The sequence below is a fragment of the Puma concolor genome, chromosome A2 (assembly GCF_028749965.1).
Source record: "Puma concolor isolate L17-30 chromosome A2, mPumCon1.1.hap2, whole genome shotgun sequence".
Taxonomy (NCBI): Eukaryota; Metazoa; Chordata; class Mammalia; order Carnivora; family Felidae; genus Puma; species Puma concolor.
The window spans coordinates 86,011,935-86,027,735 of record NC_141668.1 but is presented as its reverse complement, the minus strand read 5'-3'; positions in this window follow the sequence as shown (position 1 = coordinate 86,027,735).

The following is a 15,801-nucleotide window of genomic DNA, read 5'->3' as shown; positions in this document are numbered from 1 at the left end:
AGAGAGAAGGAGACAGACACAGAATCCGAAGCAGGCTCCAGGCTCTGAGCTGTCAGCACAGAGCCCAACACGGGGCTCGAAGTCACAAACCATGAGATCATGACCTGAGCCAAAGCCGGATGCTTGACCGACTGAGCCACCCAGGTTCCCCAGGATACTCACACATTTTTAAAATGAGCGATGTATTTTAATTTATGTGATTTAATGACAGCACTGAAAAGTGTAGTGTATATTAAAGAACATCAACTTAGTTTCTGACTACATTGTTGAGTATCCTTTCCAGTAATAAATACATCCTACCTTTATATTTAGTAAATAAGTAAAATGAAATAAATTGAAGTCATTAGCCATAATTAAAATTTACCAGATAATTGTTTAATTTCACGAAGGAAAATACCAACCCAAGGTAGAACATAACTCAGAAATACTTGATACCGTAATATGCCTCAGATTTTTCCTCTTGGCAAGATTTAGTAAAAGCTATTATGAAACCTAGAACTTAAAAATTATTCAGGTTGTATTTCATATTGAGTCCAAAGACTTATACTGCTATCTAGTGGCCACTCTGAGTAATTTTAAATTATAAGCTACAAATGCAAACCACAACATTGCTGTTAAAATTTTAAGTCATTAGGGTTGACTTATTGTGTTACTCTAGACAAAACAATGCTAAAAATTGCACTGTACTTGTACACAAGAAGGTAGACACTTCCATTGTGAATGCAGTACACTCTATTAATAGACATGTATTTTCATAATAAGTAAAATGTTAAGAATGATAATACCAAGCAAAGAAAATTTTAGGTAAAAACTAGGGTAACATTTGAATAATGATTCACTAAAAATTAATAATAATAAATAAAATAATGATTCATCATAAACTATACCAAAATAATAAATTTGAGCTTCTTCTGAATAGTAATAAATTATCCTTGATTTAGAAAAATTTCAGGGAATTTCATTTTTTTTTTTCCAGAGATTTTTTAGTGGCACCACACACTGGGTAACATTTGAAGCCAAGCTATTTACTGGACACGTGAGGTCAAATGAATTCTAAGGTAATCTTTTCAGGTTGTTATTGTTACATTGTGAATTCACCTTATTAAGGATGACTGAAATTTCTTAAAACCTAAATTATTCACAATGAAGGGGAAAAAAAGCTGACATCTTCCTGACTTGGCAATAGAAGTTAGATCAAGACTGAAAAAGAATGTATATTGGTTAGTTGGCCTGGCCCTTTTTAGTGACTCTATTGTGTCAACAGTACTGGAAAAACTACTCTCAAAACATTATTGGTAGGGAAAATAGTTATTCTCCAAGTCTTGATGTTTGGTAGTGCTGTCTCCACAAAGAAAGGGGCCAGGCAAACACACCCACATTTTGTTGTTACTTTTTTCTTAAAAAATTTTTTTTCATGTTTATTTTTGAAAGAGAGAGACAGAGTACAAGCAGGGGAGAGGCAGAAAGAGAGGGAGACACAGAAACTGAAACAGGCTCCAGGCGCTGAACTATCAGCAGAGCTCGAAGCGGGTCTCGAACCCACAAACTGAGATCATGACCTAAGCCAAGTCAGACACTTAACCGACTGAACCACCAAGGCACCCCAACACCCAAATTTTGTTGTTAATGGGTGGCAGGACTGTTCTACTACTTTATTTTTGTCACAAACCATGTTTCCTACTCACAATGTGCACATGCACATGTATGTGCAATGTGCACAGATTTCACAGAGTTCAGATTGTTACCTGGGCTGCAAAGAAAACATTTAGCTTCCCTCCTAGGGTAGTTTAGGTCTAATTACCTGACAATTAAACTCTACGATTTGACATTTCCAGGAGATAGTCCTATAATGTTTATAAACATTTTGAATGGTATGTAATTCACATATTGCTCTATTAAATGCGAGTGCATATTTATAATTTTTGCACATGAATGCTAAAATGTGTCATGCTTATGTTATTAGGTTGTATGCCTCATGGAATGTTCCTTAAATTCAGTCAATGGATTTAAATACAAATTATGATTTGGAGTTTGTATACTTTCATGCTTGCAAATCATTAAGATGTCATTCCTAGACATTCTTCAACAAGAAGGCAATTGCATAGTACCACAAAGGATTCTCTTTTAATTTTCATTAGGACAGAAATAATTCCTGTGTGAAAAGCTTTATAATGCTATTAATAATTGAATTGCTCTGAAGAGACTGGAATACATCCCATGTCATGTGTAATCAGCTACCTCATCAAAAATAATGATATCAGAATAACTATTCCAAAATCATTGAATTTGGGGGTAAAGGCTAACTAAAATCGTTCAGTAAAATCTCGTGGAAAATATTTGTTTGACCAGCAAATGCAAGTGCTGACAGATTGTGTACTAATATGAGATGCTAGCATGTAGTTACTTTAATTAATTATTCACTGACTCCACCACATTCATTGTGAACATCACACAGATATGGAGAGTGGTCATAAGCAGTGGTGCACGAAATGTGATCTGAGACAGGTTTACAATGATGCATTATATGTGTTTGTTTTATTCTCATATAAATTAATAAGTTAGCTTTGTTAAAAAATGACTAAAGACAAAATGTATGTGACACAAATATTTTAATACTTCATGAAGTAGGCAGTCTCCTTTCCCAAAACTACAAAATAGGGTGGAAGGCAGGAGGCTTTTCTAGGATAAAGATAAAGAGGGGTGACTTGGTGGATCAGTTGGTTGAGTGTCCAATGTTTGATTTTTGGCTCAGGTCATGATCCCAAGGTCCTGAGATCAAGCCCTGCATTGAGATCTGCACTGAGTGTGGAGCCTGCTTAAGATTCTCTCTCTCCCTCTCTGCTCTTCTCCCCAACTCATGCTTGCTTGCTCTGTCTCTCTCTGTCTTTCTCTGTCTCTCTCTCTCTCTCTCTCTCTCTCTCTCTCTGTCTCTCTCTCTCTCAAAAAAAAAAAAAATAACAAGGAAGATACAAAAAGAAAACATCTGATTGGCTGGAGTCACATAGTCAATCTTTGGGATGAGAGGCCACAGAATTGGCTTGTTATTTGGGGATTGGCTGCTGAATTTACTGTCTTATCAAGAGAAGCAATAGGTACAATAAGGTCATATAAGTTTCATTTTGCTGATGTGGCATCCCAGGCAAGAACGATTCCATCTTGGGCCTAAAAAGTTATTTCAACAGTTCTCTCTTTTGATCAGTCTTAATGTGACTCTCCATTACCATTGCTTCATTGGGTCTTAGTTTATTATTCGACGAGATTATGTCAGGCTCCTATTCTTGGAGCCACTTACATTTTTCTGTTCCTTTCTGTTGTTCCAGTCAGAGGAGACATCTGTCAGCTGGTCAATGGCTACCACATGCATTTAAAACTTTTGAGAGAACTCAGTGTATCAGGGAACCAATAATAATTATTAGCAACAAAACAATTCCCATGGTTTGGAGAACTCTTGAGCCAAGGTCCCCATGACCCAAACCAGCTCCAATCACAAAAGAAATTATCCTGAAGGCAGGAGAGGTAGTTAAGCCATTCCCCCTCTTTATGTATTTTATGTAACTGTATCTATACTTACCCAGAAGTATATATCCGGGAAGCTTTTTCCAGAGAAACTGAAGCATTGGAAATCAGGAAGAAGTTTATGTTGGGTACAAAGAGCTACAGGACCACCAGCGTCATAACAAATCCAAGTCCATTGTAGCTTGGATTACTCTCTTCCACAATGGTCTGAGATATGTGAACAATGGCATTATCTTTTCAGGCCAGGGCAAAGAAAAAGGTGTCCAAGAGAGTCCTAAAGCTCTTCACTGTGAAATATTTAAGAAAAGGAAGTACCTAGGAATAAACTTAACAAAGGAGGTGAAAGACCTGTACTCTGAAAACCATAAAATGTTTATGAAAGAAATTGAAGATGACACAAACAAATGAAAAGATACTTTGTGTTCATGGGCTGGAAGAATATTGTCAAAATATTCACATTACCCAAAAGCAATATAGATTTAGTGAATTCATATCAAAATACCAATAGCATTTTTCACAGAACTGAAACAAATAATACTAAAGTTTGTATGGAACCATGAAAGACTTCAAATAGCCAAAGCAATCCTGACAAAGAAGAACAAAGCTTTGAGATACCACAATCCCAGATTTAAAAATATACTACAAAGGTGTAGTAATCGAAACAGTATGTTGCTATCACAGAAACAGGCACACAGACCAAGAGAGCCCAGAAATAAGCCTACGCTTACATAGTCGATTTATGACCAAGGAAACAAAAATATGCAATGGGAAGAAGTCTCTTCAACAAATGGTGTTAGGAAAACCGAACCACTTTTTTTTACACCATACACAATATAAACTCAAAATGGATTAAAGACCTAAATGTGAGACCTGAAACCACAAAACTCCTAGAAGAGAACATAGGCAGAAATTTGTTTGACGTTGGCTGTAACAACATTTTTCTAGATATGTCATCTAGGACAAGGGCAACAAGAGCAAAAATAAACTATTGGGACTATACCAAAATAAAATTCTTTTGCACAGCAAAGGAAACTGTCAACCTAGTGAATGAGAGAAATTTGTAAGTGATACACGCAATAAGGGGTTAGCATCCAAAATATATAAAGAACTTATACAATTCAGCACCAGGAAAACCAATCTGATTAGAAAGTGAGCAGGAGACCTGAATAGACATTTTTCCAAAGAAGACATACTACAGATGGCAATAGACATGTGAAAAGATGCTCAACGTTGCTAACCACCAGAGAAATACAAATCAAAACCACAATGAGGTACTATCTTACACATGTCAGACTGACTAGAATCAAAAAGACCACCAGTATTGGTAAGGATATGGAGATAAAGCAACCCTTGTGTACTTTTGGTAGGAATGTAAATTAGTTCAGCCACCGTGGAAAACAGTATGGAGGATCCTCAAAAACTTAAAATTAGAATTACCATATGATACAGCAATTCCACTACTGGGTACTTAATCAAAGAAAATCACGATTTCAAAAAGATATATGCACCACTGTGTTTATTAAAGGATTATTTACAATAGCCGAAATATAGAAGCAACCCAAGTGTCCATTGGAAGGTGAATGGATAAATAAGATTTGGTATATATCTACAATGGAATATGAATCAGCCATAAAAAAAGGATGAGATAGTCCCATTTGCAACAATGTGGATGGACCTAGAGGGTACAATACAAAGTGAAGTAAGTCAGAGAAAGATGAGTACCATGTGATTTCACTTACATGTAGAATCTAAAAACCGAAACAAAGCACAAAACAGACTCTTAAACACAGAAAACAAACTGTTGGTTGCCAGAGGGGTGGTGGGTAGAGAGGTGGGTGAAATCAAGAAGATTAAGAGATACAAACTTCCAGTTACAAAGTAAATAAGCCACAGAGATGAGCAGTGTAGCATTAAAAACAGAAGAAAAGGATGGTCAGCAAGGGAAGGAGGAAAGGAAGGAAAGCTACTGGACACCTTGGGAAAAAACAGTCTACCTTGATGGCAGCTACTTTTCTCCCTAGTCAATTAGATTTTGAGGACTCCAGCATTTTCCCAGGATCAGGTGTAAGGTGGGGCCTTCTTCAGTTGGGAAATCTACACCCAGGGTTCTTTGACATCTTGTAATTTGACAGGGGTGTCAGTGGTCAAGTGTACTCGGTAGGGTCCTTTTCCAGAATCTCTCTTTTGCAAAAGCATAAGTGTTAAACAGTAACTGTAAATGACAAAAGACTTAAAAATGGCCATGGTTTAAAGATCTGAGGAGAGTTTGTCATGATGTAAATGACAAGAAAATTTGGTTACTTGTGACAAAACCTTTTAGGACAATAACTGGAATTATGACTGATAACATACCAACATATCATATTTTTAGAAATGTTACACAATTTCTGGAATACTTATGTTAATAAATACAAACATAGCCTAAGAAGGTTTAAGCATCACTTCTTATTTAACAATGTTTCTTATGTAATTGAACAAAACAAATTAATTAGTTTAACATCTCTCTTTCCCAGCATGAGAGACAAATCCCTTCAGACTTTCCAGGGATCCTCTGGGAAACCTAAGTGATTTCAAGGGTAAAAGGAATCCATTTGGAATTTGATTTGGGGAAGTAGTCAAAATATCAAAAGGTTTGATCATTCAACTAAATAGGACCACAAATGATTGTAAAATAATAATTATTTAACCAAAGTGACCACAGAAGATTTTAAAAACAAATACAGAAGTTTACATAATGTGAAAAAACGTAGCTCTTTTAATATTGAGAAGACTGGACTTTTGTAAGTTACTAAAGTCCTAATAAAGACAACATGAAGCACAGGAAATTATTTTGGTAAGACACAACATCTTTCCTGTCCAAGCAGATTACTTAAAAGCTAAACAAAAAGCTTTATTTACAGTTTATTATTAAGAGCAGTCCAATAGTCTAAAAACCTTTTCCCTTTTAACAAAGAATAGTGTATTTTTATATTAAAACTCATTTTTAAAAAACTTGAATCCATTCCAACCTTAGCCAGTTTTATGACACATACAATTCATTTCCCAAGATTCCTTTTCCACAAACTTACAACTTTTTATACCTATTCAGATTTGTCTTGTTTTTTTTTTCCTTTTTTTTCCTCATTCTGTAACAATCATTTCACTTTAAGACAAAATTACTTTCTTTCTTTTTTTCCTTTACCAAAAGCAAACAACAGCAAAACATGTCCACCACAACTTTCCTTATGTTAAAAAAAAAAAGTCTACTTTCCTTAGCTACTTTTTACACACGATTGTTTTCTTACACCTTTATTATTTCTAATAGGTGTAATTACACATATTAATGAGAGTTCTTCTCTGTTAGTTTCCACTAGAAATTATGGATTCTGAGAGGTAAGCAATCATAGACTGGGAAATTTATAAATATATTTCATAATTTCTAGAAGTACATTCTTTCTCATCGTAAATTTTTCAATGTGGCACAAAATATGTTTACTAATACACCCAAATATCTTTAGTTCTTTTGTAAAAGGCTTTTCCTTTTATCCTTCCTGGATAAATATTCAATGATTAATGTTTAACTATTTTTTTAACTTGGAAATCATCTAGTCAGTGAATATCCAGCATCTAGCTTTAAGAATTCAAGTTACCAAAAGTTGTGGAAATTATTTTTAAGTTGATAAAGTATAATTATTGTTGAAAAGTTTATTTATAAACTCACATCTATTTAATTTGCTGCTTCTTAACAATTACATTTTGGTTGTTCATGAAAATTTTATGAGGCATTAAACAGATAATCTTGCTGATGATTGTGCAACAGGAATAGCATGAGGTTATTTTACTTTTGGTAATCCTAGGTAGAATAAAAGTAGTATGTTTAATGCTGATAACTCAAAAAGACATGCCTACTTTAGTTAAATCAACAAATTTAAACTACCTTTCATTCATTGAAGATTATTCTACATCATGTGAACCTGAGTAGAGCTCTTTTAGAAAAAAATTGCATATTTATGTTGTACATAAATAAATAGACATACATAAACATACAGAAAGATACAAAGACATCTTATGGTTTTAACTTTAAATTTTTTAGCCATGAGACAGGAACAATAATGCAAAACTCACTAATGTATAAAAGAACAATTGGATCCAAATTGTGTTCCTGGCAGATGGAATAAGTTAAGATGCTCAGATGTTTAGATCTTTCACTATTTGTGGATAAAACCTTTAAGATTCTTCATTTGCTTAGTTTCTAAATCTAAGATAAAAATTACCTCCCTGAAGTTTGTATTTCAAAGAGATGGTCCTCAGTTCCTAGAGACCAGGAAGAACATTTACATCTCCAAGTCACAGAGAAAGAATGCAAGCTCCTCCAAGAAAGGTTTTTGCTTCCTAAGGCCAGAGTTTGTGGCCTTAGGAAATGAATAGGGGAGAATTGTGGATTGGTCAAATTGTGGACTTTGTGTTGTTTCTGAAGCCACACTTCTGGTCCTATAAAGAAAAGGACAGCTATTTCTAATTCCTCAAGGAACTGGATTATAATTTGAGTGATTTCAAGGTATCAACCCATTCACCCAACTATATTATCTTCAATTTGCTTCTGTATTTCAGGATGATCTCCAACTAACATAAAAAACAGAAGATTATTATGTTCTATATTTAGAATGTTTTTCTTACCCTGTGGGTACATAGTTTGATTTAGGTTAGGAAAGAAGCCTAAAAAGTTCTTATCAAGCACTGAATATCAGTTTCCAATTTAGCCAACTTCTGATCATAAAGCTACTTTAAAAAATCCTTTCATCTAATACTGTATGTCAAGGATATTTTAGCCATACTAATTTTTAAAATCCTTTCAGGGGCACCTGGGTGGCACAGTCGGTTAAGCGTCCGACTTCAGCCAGGTCACGATCTCGCAGTCCGTGTGTTCGAGCCCCACGTCGGGCTCTGGGCTGATGGCTCAGAGCCTGGAGCCTGTTTCTGATTCTGTGCCTCCCTCTCTCTCTGCCCCTCCCCCGTTCATGCTCTGTGTCTCTCTGTCCCAAAAATAAATAAACGTTGAAAAAAAAATTTTTTTAAATAAATAAATAAATAAATAAATAAATAAAATCCTTTGAAATATCTTCTCAGGTTTTAGCAGATACAAATAGTAAATATTCCTGGCAACACTGAATGACCCCATGAACTAAAGAGGCATCCCCAAAGCGGCTGCAAAAGTTATTATCCTCTCAAGATCCAGAGCCACTCCCAGAGATAGCCAAAATAAATAAAGATAACTCCCCTTAGAGCTAGCAACAGTTTCTAGGACACTAGCTACAAATGGGGTACAGTCCACATTTCTGTCTGGACCTATATTTGGGCCCCCCAACCTGACAGGTAGGCTGCTGCATATGCAAGAGCAAGAAACCTTTATGTCCCAGGGAATCAGAAAGTCAAGCCAAGTTCTCAGGACACAAATGAGACAAGATGGCAACAACTCTCCCTGGGAGAGAAAGGATTGAAAAACAACGGGCACCCCAAAACCAAATTAAGGGTGTAGTTTGGGAAGGGACAACATGAAATGTTGAAATGTTACTTTCTGTCAAATGAAAATCCTAAAACAATTCAGTAATGAGTTTGATGTTCTTTATTCGAGGAGAAACAGTCTGTGGATGGGGAGAGTTATGTGCCTCACAAGCAGTGGAGCACTCTTCCTGGGGGATTTTGAGCAAGAGCAGAATTTTCTAGACTATTAGAGGAGGCAACACAGAAACAGAGTAGGACGTGGGGAATTTCCTTATAAAGCTAGCAGGCCCTATTCTTTAGGGTAAGGTAAGCTGGTTAAAAATGAATTGGTGGATTGTGAGTGGGGTATGTTACGTTTCCTTGACTGGTGTTTTCACGAAGTGCAGGCTGACTTAGGTTTATGTTTTTGATGTGGGTCATGCTAATGAGGCAATGTCCATTTTGTGGGTCCCCATATACAGATTAGCTTTATCACTTCCTTTCTTGACCAGGCACTGAGGAGATCCATGAGAGCCAACTATAGTAAGAATTCTTACCCTTTGCTTGGCAGAAGCCCGTTTCCCCAGGATCCCATCTGCAGGTCCCTCAGTAAGTGGGATTTAAGTAGACAGTGCAGCCCTGGTATCTACCAGAATTTGTCAAAGTTCTCTATTAATTTTAATTTTAGTTTCCCCTTGTCTTTTTATGGGACTAAGTGGTAGAAGACTACTTGGAATTCCTCAGCATCCCTTCAACTCTGGAGTGGCCCATATGGAGGCCATCTTTTGAGGGTAGATATGGCAGCATTTTGAGTGTGCATGAAAGGACTTGACAAAACCTTTGAGGTCAATCTTTTTCCAGTACTGATTACAATTGAGACACCAATTTTGGGGGCCAGGGTTTTCATAATGGGCCCCTAGGTCGGTATAATGAGGGATGCCCAACTATTTTCATTTTTCTTGCCTTGGAGCTATTGCTGTTTTAAGTCCAGTGAGTTGGTTGTCTTTGGTTTATGGTCTTATGGTCTCTTCAGAGTAGAAAGGCAATTCAGATAGAGGAAAGTTGACTGAGTACTCAAGTAAAAGAGGATGGAGAGGAGTAGTCAGAATCACATTAGTTTTATAGTCTTTTGTTTTGGGTGCCTCTTACGTCTACCTCTTTTCTAGTCTTTTGTGATGAAGCTTTCAATGAAGCCATTTTGTAATTTTAAAGACTTTTTGAGGCTTCTGCATGTCAGTTAAAATAGGTATCCCATTCTGTTTCTTGATTTCAGAACCCCTGCTTTCAAGTGCACTTTTTAAGTGAATGATCTTGCCTAATTGGAACATTCCCCATAATTTTATAATTCCAGGTTGTGTTTGTAGGATTTTGCCATTTTTTGCAGTCATCTATAGCTTCTGTCACCACAGTTACCAGACATAAAATAGGTCAGAAGGTGGAGCACTCAGTTATTTGAAATGTGAGCATCCCATTTCTTTACCTAAGGCTTAGATTTCTGAGAGTCAAATTAATACCTTACGGGGATGCGGTGTCATGTTGGGGATTTTGTGGTGTTTTACAGCATAACTTGCATGGAAATTTTCTTGATGTTGGTGAGTGACCTCATGTCAATCTAACTCATTCTGTGACCAACTTATCCTAGCAAGAGAATTTCAGAGTTAGGTAGCCAGTGCTCTAACAGCTTTTTGGTGCTCGACCCATGCCCATTGATCTTGTAGCTGTGGCTTCAGAGATTCCCATTAACAGTAGTCAATTATTCCTCTCATGAGATTTCTTTGTTGTGAAAGACATCCTGATGGCTTTTAATAGTCTGACCTGGGCCTACTTAGATTTTGATTTTGATGGTCAAAACAGTCCAAGTTTTTTGTCAATTTATTTTTCCAAGTCTCCCAGTGGTATATGCTGTGTACTTAGTTCAAGGCTTTGTGAGTCCCACAATGACAGCCACCCATTGTGGACTCCCAGTATAACAACCCCTGACTCTTTCTGGAATTTTAATAAATTCCAGAACTTCTCCAGGACCCCAGAATCTCTCTGGGAATTTTGACCAACTTCAAAAAGTTTCCTGGAAAGTGAGAAGGATTCCACCTGCCTCTGAGGAGGAGGGAGTGATTATTCACGGAGATCTCTGTATAAAATACAAATCCTCTGATCAGATAATTGAACAGAATATTTACCATTACACTTTTATATTTTTAGAATCTTTGAGGTATAATATATAAACTTTTGGGATTTTAATAGATGATTAGAGATTTTCAAGTGAAAAAATATATCAGATATGCATATAATCATGTGTTTTTAATTTATACTTCTCACTTGATAATTATACAGGACAGTTCTGACTTTTAATTATTGAAATTTGTTGTAAGGATATGAGCAAAAATATGGCAAAAAAATTTTTTCTTAATCTTCTATCAACCATAATATGTAATAACAACAAGGTCATTGCTAATACTCTTCAACAAGCTCATATTCGTCATGTTTTTTTCCTCTTTGCTCAAATATTACAAATAAGTCCTAAAGTTATCATTTCACTACTATATCAGTCTGTTTTCAAAGATAAGGATGCTTGTCTAAAACGATCATGACTTGCTTATTCATCTAAATATTATTCTCATAAAATGGACCTTTTTGTAATATATTTCACACACTAAGACTCTTAAATTTTATTTTGAACTTGAAATATTTAAAGGCATCTCATAGATGCTAAATCAATATAGCTTTCCTCTCTTATTAAGTGTTTTAAAATAATTGAAAGTAAATATTTATAATTACCAGATTTTTTCCAATGGAGAGGCAAAGCAAAATAAGTGATCCAGTATTTCTAGATACCTTTTTTTTTTCTAGATATGTTAATTCAGGGGAAGAAAATAATTATTTCAAGGCAAAATATCTGACACATGCTTACATTTAAAAAAATACATGGAGGGGTGCCTGGGTGGCTCAGTTGGTTAAGCGTCCAACTTCAGCTCAAGTCATGTTACCTGGGTTTGAGCCCCACAGCAGGCTCTGCGCTGACAGCTCAGAGCCTGGAGCCTGCTTCGGATTCCGTGTATCCCTCTCTCTCTGCTCCTCCCCTATTTGAGCTCGCTCTTGCTCGCTCTCTCTCTCTCTCTCTCTCTCTGTCAAAAATAAACATTAGGGGCGCCTGGGTGGCGCAGTCGGTTAAGCGTCCGACTTCAGCCAGGTCACGATCTCGCGCTCCGTGAGTTCGAGCCCCGCGTCGGGCTCTGGGCTGATGGCTCGAGCCTGGAGCCTGTTTCCGATTCTGTGTCTCCCTCTCTCTGCCCCTCCCCCGTTCATGCTCTGTCTCTCTCTGTCCCAAAAATAAATAAACGTTGAAAAAAAAAATTTAAAAAAAAAAATAAATAAACATTAAAAAAATTTTTTTAATGAACGGAGGCTGAGGAAATACGTATTCTAGTCTTATTGACTGTGATCACCTTATGCCTATCCCTTGAGCTGTTTTCCTCACACTCCACTCAAATCACAGATTTATTCAAAATGTAATAATGCTCTTTGCACGTTGTTTGACAGCGTGCCAATAAAACTAGACACTCACACCAAAGCCTGTGTTCAGTTCAGCAGAAATGAACACTTAACACACCATTAAGTCAACAATTAAGGCCACCTTGTTTCTTTGCTTCGCTGCTGCCTAACATGTCAGGCAAAGGTACCTGAAGTGCTTCCAGGGAAAGAGGCACATCACAGCCACAGGGTAATAGGTTCAAATAGCAAAGAAGAGCTGTAGAAGGTGGTTGCTAGAATGGAAAACAGCTGTCTGCCCTTAACGTTCTCTGTTTGAGAGCAAGGTTCAAAAGGAAAAAAACATACACAGAAGGATGGGCCAATGAGTAGAAAGTAAATATTTAGACACATCTTTCCTTTGTGGTTGAAAATGCTTTGTTAGTGTTTTCTATGCGATCAAGTATGACTTAAAAGATGTGAATTCCCAGCAAGCTGTATTTTGTGTACAAGTGAGTATGCTAGAAAATATACCCAGGATGTTTTTCTTACCTCTATATTCACTAAAACAGAGTCTATACTAATTTGATAAATGAGGCAAGGAAATTAATAATTCCTCACAGTATTAAGCTATCCCCTGCCACTAGGCTAAGGTCTTTCTATGATTTGACTTATTAAATGTTCACAAACAAATCATTTTTATATTACAAATTAGGTAAGCAGGTTTCAAAGTTACTAAATTTATCTGAATTACCACAACTAATAACAAAGTGGAGTTTTGAAATAAATTCTGATGTTATTCCCTTAGGCATCTATGATTCACATAGCATCCCCATATGTCTATTTAAAATTTGTCATTTAATCTGATAGCTATGGATGAAGTTGACTTCTCTGATGAGATTGGGTGCTAAATACCTACAAATATCTCATTTGAAATTGAGCCTTGGTGATTTCAGCATTCATTTGCAACTTCATTGATGTATATTTCACATGCCATACAATTCACCCTTTCAAAGTGTACTGTTCAATGGTGTTTACTATATTCACGATGTTGTTCAACAATCACTACCACCAGTTTTAGAATATTTTGATCACACCATAAAGGAATCTTATATCCTTTTACAGTCAGCCCACCATTTCCCACAACTTCCCAACCCAGGCCTAGATAATCACTATTCTACTTTTAGGCCTTCATAGATTTGCCTCTTCAGGATATGTAATGCAAATAGAATTTTATTTTTTTTTTATTTATTTTTTTTTTCAACGTTTATTTATTTTTGGGACAGAGAGAGACAGAGCATGAATGGGGGAGGGGCAGAGAGAGAGGGAGACACAGAATCGGAAACAGGCTCCAGGCTCTGAGCCATCAGCCCAGAGCCCGACGCGGGGCTCGAACTCACGGACCGCGAGATCGTGACCTGGCTGAAGTCGGACGCTTAACCGACTGCGCCACCCAGGCGCCCCTTATTTTTTTTTTTTTATTTTTTTTTTTTTGCGAATAGAATTTTAAAACGTGGTTTGTAGCTCTCCTCTTTCACTTAGCAAATGCTTTCACCCATGGGTTCACCCATGTTGTTGCATGTATCAATACTTCATTTTTTAAATTGCTGAATAATATTATTCCATTGTATGGATATGCCATAAATTTTTTCCCATTAATCAGTTATGGACATTTAAGTTGTTGCCATTGTGGGGCTGTTACGAATAGTGCAGATCTAAATGTGCATGTACAAGTATTTGAATACTTGTTTTCATTTCTCTTGAGTATACATATAGAAGTAGAAATGCTAGGTTCCATAAACTCTAATTTTTAACTTCTGAGGAACTGTTAGTCTGTTTTTGAAAGTAGTCAACCTCTTTTATTCCTGTTTCTAGTAATTACAGTCTTCTCCCTTTTTTTTTTTATCAGTCTAGCTAAAGGTTTATTTTTTGTGTGACCTTTTTTCAAAGAATCAACATTTGATTTTTTTCCTCCACTATTTTTCTATTCTCTATTAATTTACATCCTAATCCTTATTATTTTTTTTTAATTTTATTTATTTTGAGAGAGAGAGAGAGAGAGAGAGAGCATAAATTGGGGAGAAGAAGAGAGAGAGGAAGAGAGAATCCCAAGCAGGCTCTGGACTGTCAGCACAGAGCCTGATGCGTGGCTTGATCTCATGCACCATGAGATGACCTGAGCTGAAATCAAGAGTCAGACACTTAACTGAACCACCCAGGTGCTCCTCTAATCCTTATTATCTCTTTTTGCTTGCTTGCTTTGATTCTAGTTTGTGTCTGAAGATGGAAGGTAACTACATATTTTTCAATGAATATTTTGAGTGTTTGTTTACATGACTGTCTTTTGAGAGTCTAGATCAAATATACTAGAAGTCAGGAACCATAACTAATTTGATTTTGTCACAATTGCCTAATACAGTCTTTGGCTAAACTACTAAAACTATGGATAAAATACTGAAAACCCATTTTTAAATTCAATGAGGAACTAACAAGAAAATGAAGGATAATCAAGACCAAAATCTAAAGTTAAAGTAGGAAATCAGAAACCAATAAACAGTGGACCATTTTTACCTTGAGAATATCGGCCAAAGTAAATTGAACTCTAGTTTCACTGACCTAAGAAGGAAAACAGAATACCATTCAAGGTAGGAAGTCTAACGGGGTACTGAAGATTAATCAGTAAACTATATATAAAATCTGCTTTCCCAAGGTTACAGTAAAGAAATTGCCCATCACCAAGGAGAAAGCATATGATATGAATACATCTAAGTAATGCTCAAAGCATGCTAAAATAAACATAGTGTTGATCATATGTGAAAAAACTATGAAGACAATCAAGGGAATGATAATCACGAAATTCATGGTAATGCTTCCTCTGAGCAGAAAAAGTATGGGATTACATAGGGACACATGGAAATTTTAAAGAAGTTAGTAAAAAATTTTCATAAGCTGGATGGTAGAATACAGGTGTTCATCACATTCTTTATATTTTTTAAATTTTTAAATGTTTATTATTTCTTTATTTTTCAATGTTTTTATTTATTTTTGAAAGAGAGAGACAGAGCATGAGTGGGGAAAAAGCAGAGAGAGAGGGAGACACAGAATCCAAAACAGGCTCCAGGCTCTGAGCTGTCAGCACAGAACCCAATGTGAGGCTTGAACTCATGAACTGTGAGATCATGACCTGAGCCAAAGTCACATGCTTAACTGACTGAGCCACTCAGGTGCCCCAATGTTTGTTTATTTTTGAGAGACAGAACATGAGCAGGGGAGGGGAAGAAAGAGAGAGAGACACAGAATCTGAAGCAGGCTCCAGGCTCTGAGCTCTCAGCACAAAGCCTGACATGGGGCTCAAACTCA